General features: G+C 45.2%; 1 long non-coding RNA gene across 1 annotated transcript; it reads right to left on the bottom strand.

Annotated features, from left to right (window-relative positions):
• Positions 1-678: 678 nt before the first annotated feature.
• On the bottom strand, positions 679-1,544 carry LOC138473602 (uncharacterized). The gene is made up of 3 exons (XR_011268807.1): positions 1,484-1,544; positions 1,145-1,303; positions 679-881 (listed from the first exon to the last, which is right to left on the bottom strand). It is a non-coding gene; the product is annotated as an uncharacterized lncRNA (long non-coding RNA).
• Between the last annotated feature and the right edge of the window lie 6,486 nt (positions 1,545-8,030).

The following is an 8,030-nucleotide window of genomic DNA, read 5'->3' as shown; positions in this document are numbered from 1 at the left end:
TTCACGGATGACAGATGCATATCCGCAGTTTTGAGACCCTATTTTTATGGGGGAATCTGAAATTATTATAATAGGCGTCGCCTCTAGGACGACCCTGGTGTTAGGTTGAACACCCCCACCTTCTAGAGCTTCAGAAGTCCTAATAGATCTCTTGGTGTTAGGGACCGTAGGTGTGTATGCCTGGGGTGGTGTTATATCTCTACAGCCCGGGGGCCACAAGAGCTGATGACCAGAGCCTATGCGGATGGGGATTGCTGGAGAGTACACAGGAGGCGGGGTGATCTCACCCCAAGCCGGAGACCCCTGTGGCGGACTATCAGAGACTATGCGGTTGGGGCTCGTTGGGGAGTACAAATGAGGGGGTGGGCTCTTACCACAGCTGGGGGTCCACGGACGTGGGCTAACCGTCCCTCTGTCTAAAAGGTTTTCGGAGCCCACTACCGGGAGCCCCGGGCCCGGTATAAGCGCACCCCCTGTCTGTGTCTCCTGGGGAGATACAGCATTAACAGGTGCTACAGGTATGAGTGATTCAATAGGCAGTGGTATATGATTGTTGGGAACAATAATACGTTGGGGGCTAATGGGTACTACAACATTTGCAACCCATTGAGACACCCGCCCCCTTTCAAGAGATAAGCCCCTCTTTTTATTTAAAATGAACTTGTTTGGAGACCCTTGAGACACCCGCCCCCTTTTAAGCGCTAAGCCCTGCTTTTCATTTAAAAGGAGCTTTACTGCCCCATCTAACACATCATTACAAACAACGGCTTTATACAACAGCGGTGTAGGCGGCTGACCTGCAACTGGAGGGGTTCGAGCTGTCGGGGTCACAGTGGACGGCTGCGCTATAACTTCTTTCTCAACAGCAGCAGCACACGCCCCTAAAATAAAAGAAAAAAACAGTTTTAGTTTTATATTAAAGACCAAGTAATACATTACGGCACATTTTTCAGGTCAAACTCGAGGTATACGAACCCCTTTAAAATATTAAAAGAAACTGGTTGATAAAAATTAGGCCTGTGCAGCACTCTGTAAAACCCCATAACGGACCGCTCATGTTCTTCTAAAGACACGCTGAAATATTAACGACACCTGCTATGGAAAAAAAAAGAGTAGCTCTCAGTGATCCTTTAAGCATACTTACATTCTGTACCCCAGCCAGGGTGCTTCCTTTTTAATGACGGGTTCACCGCAGGTGTTGGGTATCTGGCATGGGTCCTGGGGGTGGCATCAGAGGCTGATGGTCCAGCGGTCTGGGGATCTGAGGAGGGGCGTGATGCCGTTGGTCCCACACTGGGTGTATCTGCAATAAAAACCAAAGAAAACAGTTACCACCAGGTTCTACATCAAATCGTCACATGGCAGACCTATGCTTCAAATACATCATCATGTTTTACACTAAAGACTCAATTTGTGGAAAGCATCAGGACTCCTATAAAAAAAAAAGCATACATGCTTTACAGGGTTCACCTATAATAATTACCTGCTACAAGAGCCGATGCCTCTCGCACATCTGCAGAAGCGGCGCCCGCATGGATCACCGCTAGAAAATAAGGAAACAACATATGTTATTGTAAATACCCATTATTAAATAACTATAATCATCTTATGCTCGTGCCATAAAACTACATTATGTATATTAATAACAGTTACTAATAACATCTGTATTAAAAGTACACACCGGCGGTATCGATACTAGGAATTCCGTATTCTGCCAAGAGGTCGTTAAGTGCTTCGGAATTTATACGTGCGTCTTCCAAGGAGGCCTCCCATGCAGCATAGCCATCTGCTGGAAGCAATAAATAAAATAAATAGATAAATAAATAAGCCTCGGGTCTCCCATACTGCAAATGCCCAATCCTTGGGGGTAACAGACACCCACACGTACAAGAAGCACAACAACCCCTGCTTGGGGCCCTTATTAACTGTGGACCCTTGGGGATCAACTCGATGGGGACCTGGACAGGGAGGCTAATAGTTCTGCCCAGCCTTGATGCATAACATTCATTAAAATGTACAATATACCCCATTGTGCTGTTTCCTTGAGCTAGCTTTATCAAACAGTAACATCAAACATAGTGCAAATGCATTCCGGCGTTATTTCAAAACAGCCTTCTAAAAGTTAATGGCTTAAATGGAGCCGTAAATATGCGACTGTTGTAAAATAAAATGCCTAAACCAGGTGTGCCATCAGCCCTTTCATTTATAAAGAACAGAGGTGTATACTTCATGAATGCCTGTAACCCGCGGGTGCTTTAAAGCTTCTGTAAACCTTTATTTATTTATTTATTTGTTGTAAAGTTGGGGCTTTGCAGCTGCTGTTTGCGGCTGCAGCGCCCTTCATTTGCAGGAATGATTTTTTTTTTTTAAATGTCCGGGGAGCTGCGAATTTCCACAGCTCCCCGACCACTGGAGCACATGTTGCACACAGGCCCCACACCCCCAACCCATGGATCAGGGAGGGGGCCCATTTTTAAATTAGTCCTGGAGGGGTGAACAGGGATGGCTCGGCCCTGTTCACCCCTCCAGGACGAACACAGTGAACAGCCTCAGCTCTGCATGATGCCAGAGTCCCAGGCAAGCTTGTATCAATAGATAAGGATTATCTTATCTATTGAAATGTGCTTGCCTGCGGCTCTGGCTTCCTGTTGCTGGGCCTTTTTTCACCAGCCCCCAGCAGCAGGAAGCCAGAGGCAAACCGTGTGCCTCTTGATACAGATGCACATTTTTCGTTTTAAAAATAAATACATGCGTGGATACGCATTGAGATGTCTGGGCAGGGGTGGACTGGGAACCAAAAGAGGCCCTGGAAATAATTTTCAAGGTGACCCCATATTACACATTTGCAGCAATCCCAAACTATTTCCTAAGAGAAAATGTGAAAATAAAATACAAAAGAGGCCCATGGTGCAGAGGCCCACCAGAAATTCTCCAGAGTTTCCTGTAGGCCAATCCACCCATGGGTCTGGGGTTTACAGCAGCCATCCGCACCATGTAGATGCTAATGCAGCCACTCAGGGCGGATGACCGCTGCATACAGCGCTCATCTTAATATAAATAACTTACAACATTGCAGGCTGCAACTGTGGTGCCTGGGCCACAGTGCTTTAAACGGGCTGGGACCCCAGGACCTCATAAGGATGCCTAGCTCCTGAAAGGGGGATTTCAAGGCGCCACATTTAAGGTGCATTTGGTGTCTAGGCTCTACACCTAAGGAGCATTTGGAGGGGTGGGGGGTTTAAGTGTTATGTCACAAATAAACCCATATTATAATTCATTCAGCACAGACTAAAATGCTCTTAAATTGTAAGAAATAAATATTTAGAATGTGCGAGATTGTGCATTCCTGCCAATGCCACCTTACTACAGCAACAAGATAAAACAGGGAACACTGCAGATTTCAATGGGCGCATAATCATGGCAAAGGGGAACCAGAGCCCCAAATACAGACAAAGACACCCGCAAAACCGGGGCCCCCCTCCACGGGGACCCTTGACAATGCATACACAGCACAAAGGAGCCTACTACAACAACAAGATAAAACAGGTAACACTACAGTTTCCAATGGGTGCATAATCTTGACAACGGGGACCAGAGTCCCAAATACAGGCAAAGACACCCACCAAAACCGGGGCATCTAATCACACCCATACATGGTCTCCCATGGCAATGCATACACAACACAAAGGGCCACATTATTATTTAAAAAATAAAAAAGACATGTCATGCTGTTAATTGCTTTTAAAAAGCTAATCCTGTGCAACTACACATATGTCTTTAAAGCACCACACGCTGACCATTGTTTTAAACATAGCGGCCCCCAGCATTTACCCCAGAGTCTAACAAAGAAACATATTTTGTACCTATGCACATGTATATATTTTTAAACACAGTGGCATGTCAATAATTGAATATAAAAGATAGTACCTGGGGCAGGACTAAAATCTAGTACATCCCCTAGTGAAAGGTCTGGGAAGAGGTCCTGTAGATAAATTAGGAAAAGTTAGCATTTTACATAAAACTAATGGAGGCTGCAGCCTGTCAGAGTTTATAGGCCCCTTACCTGATCGTTTGTCTGATCCTGCTCCTGCATGGTAGCTGTAACGCACGATGACTTCACACACACACACACACACACTGGGTCTGCAGCTGGTTAATTCTTAACAGGCGTCGCACAAGGGCTGACAACAGTTAAACCACCCCTCTTTATAATGGTATCTCAAAAGTGGCGGGCTTTGCAGATATCTGTGAAATTAACTCCAGATGGTCACCAGCTTCTGTCACTCAAGATAAGGCCCTAGGACTTTGAGCCCGGATCTAAGGGTGTTGGGGGAAGGGGAGGGCTGGGGGATGCATGGTCAGTCGGATACCATCCTCCCGGAAATTTCAAGGGCTCCTCCACCGCCTGGGACTGCATGGGTGTGGCAACATCCCCCGGAAATTCAAAGTGATCCATCAGAGCTGCCCCTCGGGGCTCAGACCACAGCACTTCCACCCCACCCATCCTGCTGAGGGCTGCAAGAACAGACCATGTGGACACCGAGGCCATTTCCGGCCTCCCCTGGAATTTCAGAGATCAACAGCATATCCGCTGGGCCTGTTCCTGTTGAATTACAGCTGTAACACCACAGGGATGGGCCCAACATCTTCTTTTGAGCTCTCTCTATATATATAGACGGCTGGCAGGGGTGTGGGGTGAACATGTCTTGCGCAGACCCTTGTGCATGTCATTTTGCAGCCTGAGTGCCTTGAAAAGGACAGAGACCTCCACCGATGGCCCAGTATTCACAAATGGACCCTTGCAGAACCATAGGGTCTTGCTTCACAAGCCTGTTGGACTCAGACCCATCACCCCAACATTTATTATGAATATTATTCATAAATTATTATTTATTTATTTATTTATTTATTTATTTTTTTTTTTTTTTAATGTTTTCTCCCCAGCATAACCGGCCGGAAAATTATGAAAAATTAATTTTTCATAAGTATAAAAAAATTATTATGACCATAAAAAGTAATTTTTTTATGCTTATGAAAAATTAATATTCAATAATTTTCCATTTTTTATATAATTACAAATGTATTTTCGATTTTTTTAATTTTTTATTTTTCTAATTCTTACCTGTTTTATTATAAGTGTAGACACCCTGCCACACTATACTCAAGACCCGCTTTAACACCGCCACCCCTAGTCAACGCGCCCCTAGCTTCAATCTTATGTTTACCTTACCGCACCTGCCCGGTCGCGCTGATGCTGTTAAATCCGAATTTCAACCCGGTCCTCAGGATTGGCTTGGACCTACAGCCAAAACACTGCTATATATATATATATATACACCCTACACGCCACGCCCCACCCTTCAAAACCCCGCTCCACACTTCCGGTTCTTTGGGGGGCATCCGGAGGAAGTCCCCTTGGGGCCCCAACCCTTGGGGGACCTTCCCGATAGCCCCCATGATGTCACATCCAGTGGGACACCCCCGCTAAGGACCCAGGGCCTGTTAAACACACCTACATCACTTCCGGGACAGGATTTTGCCCAGGCAGAACTTCCGGGGGAAGCCCCAGGGGGCCACGCCTAGGATATGACGTCATAGGGACCGGATATCCCGCCCTAAAGGGGCGTGGAAAGCTGTCAAGGCTTGTTTGATGAGGAAAGGTATCAGGCTTTACTACTCACATGCTCCGCCACGACGTGTGCAAATCATTTCTACAAGTGACTAAAGCTGCAGCCAATGGCAAGGCATTTTTCAGTCCAACTCAATAGCTGCTCATGCGCAATATCGGTTCTGTGTTATGGCAATTTGAAGAGGTCATATACATATGAGCCATGGCTAAGTGCCACTTAGTCGAATAGTGCCATTGATATACTTACTGCATATGACCGTTCTCAGAAAGGCAACAGACATGAACAACATCAGAGAGTTAGACAAGGGACAGCTAGGGAGACAACATGTCAGGATCCATACCCCTGCCCAGGCTGCTCTGGAACAAGTCTCTTTGGGAACAGAGGCAAAGAACAATAGAAAAGGATGTTAAGGATCATTTGACAGGGTTTAGTGGCTCTAGGGTTGTAGGTTTACGTTCTGCCCCCACAAGAGCGAGCCAAAACCACCCAGAGCACTATACAGGAAAATTAAATGGACTACAAATCCATTAGGAAAGTTGGCATGGACTGCAGGTGGCCATCTTGAACTGGGCTTACTTGTTTAGAGAGAGTACCGCCCATGGGATTCAGTTGTCGTCCTTGTCAGAGTCTTCAGCAGAGTAGCACAGAAGAAACGTCTGATACTTTGTCAAGATGACAGCTGCTAGAATCAGTCAACACTTTCCAGAATCACTCCAGTCGAAGCATAGCAGCATAATCAGGGATCATTCGTATTAAGTCTTACTTTGGGACTCTTTAGATCCAAGAACTTCACATTGCCCCACAGCTTTTCATAATGAGTGCATTTCATTCTGGGAACATTCCAGGGAAACTCTCCACTTAGTGCAGTACAGAGTGCCTCATATATTAGAAGTCCTTTATAGGCCTACAAACCCAAAATATCCAGGGCTCATCATAGCATGTGATCTTCTAAAAAGCCCAGGTGTTACAATCTGCACTACAATCAATATCTCTATGTGGGGGTTATCCTCAACTTCTTGTTCACTAAACAAGATGTATGGTGATGTTAGAGAATGAATAAGAGAAGGTGGATCATTGGTTGGTATGTGTGTGAGATGTAACAAACCCTTACATAGTACACTGTCTGGAAGGACAGTGTTTCCGGATTGTGCTCTGTGAGGCCTGGTAAACTCTGGATTACCCCAAACGTGGCTATGTCTATCAAATCCAAACAAAGAGTTTCTTGATATCCCCTTAGATCTGGCATGGTAATAACTGAAGAAACTGTCTGTGTATTAGGGACTCAGAAGACAGGTTTATTCCATCTATGGTTTTTACCTGTCAACCATGTTCCTTATCTATAAGGAGAATATGTGGTTTCCAGGCTAAAGACACATCACAAAAATGTCCAGTGGTACCAGAATCCACTGTAACTGAAACATTCCATACACACACCCAATGAAAAACAAAGGCTAGCTCTGACGTAATATGCAAGGTTTCAATTTGCTTCGATCAGTCTCAAAAGGTGCCATCTCCCTGCAAGGTTTTCTGTTTTTAATGGTGCAGTCTTTAACAAAATGTCCATCAGCCCCACAAACAAGACACAGATCTATGAATCATCTCATCACTTTCATGTTTGATTCAAGGGCTACCTCTATAATATGAAAGGGTATTGTTTCAGTTTTTCAATATTTGAAATAAAGTGTATAACTATTGTGATCTCCATTACGTCCCATCTGCTCTGTCCTTTTATTAAGGCAATGATCAAGGTGTACAACTAATTGAATGAGCTCCTTTTTCAGTCAGTAGGTCTTCCCACCGTTTGTGCTAATGTGTCCTTCAAGTAAGCTTTCAACCCATCATAATAGATAGATGCTCTCATTTCCTCTATCCGATATGTGTCCACAACTAAACAATTCAATTTGATCAGATAATGTATGAGGTTTTAGATGCCTTATTTCTAAATCTAACAACTCATTGCCCACTGTTTGAGACAGCGAACATTAGTCAAATATTCTTTTGAGCTCTTCCTGAAGGACCTGCAAATCATATAAGAATAGACTATAGTGTGAAACAAGGGGTCACTTCATCACCTGAAAAAAAGTGCAGGAAAAGGGAGGGCTCTGGGGAGCATGCAGTACGCATTGCTCCCTGGGGAGATTGTGGGCGCTGCACTCGACCAGCGAGCCGGTGCGGGGATAGATTGCCCCCTTTAGGTTATTTATATGGGTGCCGGCGAAGGTTCAGAAACATTTGGCAGTTTGTGCTTTTCCGTGTTGCCTGGAACTTTGCTGGCACCCACTGCTGTGGTGGCGTTTTGCGGCCTAGGGGGCACTCAGGTGTAGGCACAGGGAAGGGGAATAGAGGGCAAGGAGGGAGAGAGGGTGTCCCGGCGGTTTAAAAAAAATATATATATATAAT

Source organism: Ambystoma mexicanum, chromosome 8, assembly GCF_040938575.1.
Source record: "Ambystoma mexicanum isolate Mex_15411 chromosome 8, UKY_AmexF1_1, whole genome shotgun sequence".
In the NCBI taxonomy this organism is placed as follows: domain Eukaryota; kingdom Metazoa; phylum Chordata; class Amphibia; order Caudata; family Ambystomatidae; genus Ambystoma; species Ambystoma mexicanum.
This window is presented reverse-complemented; position numbering and strand designations above follow the sequence as displayed.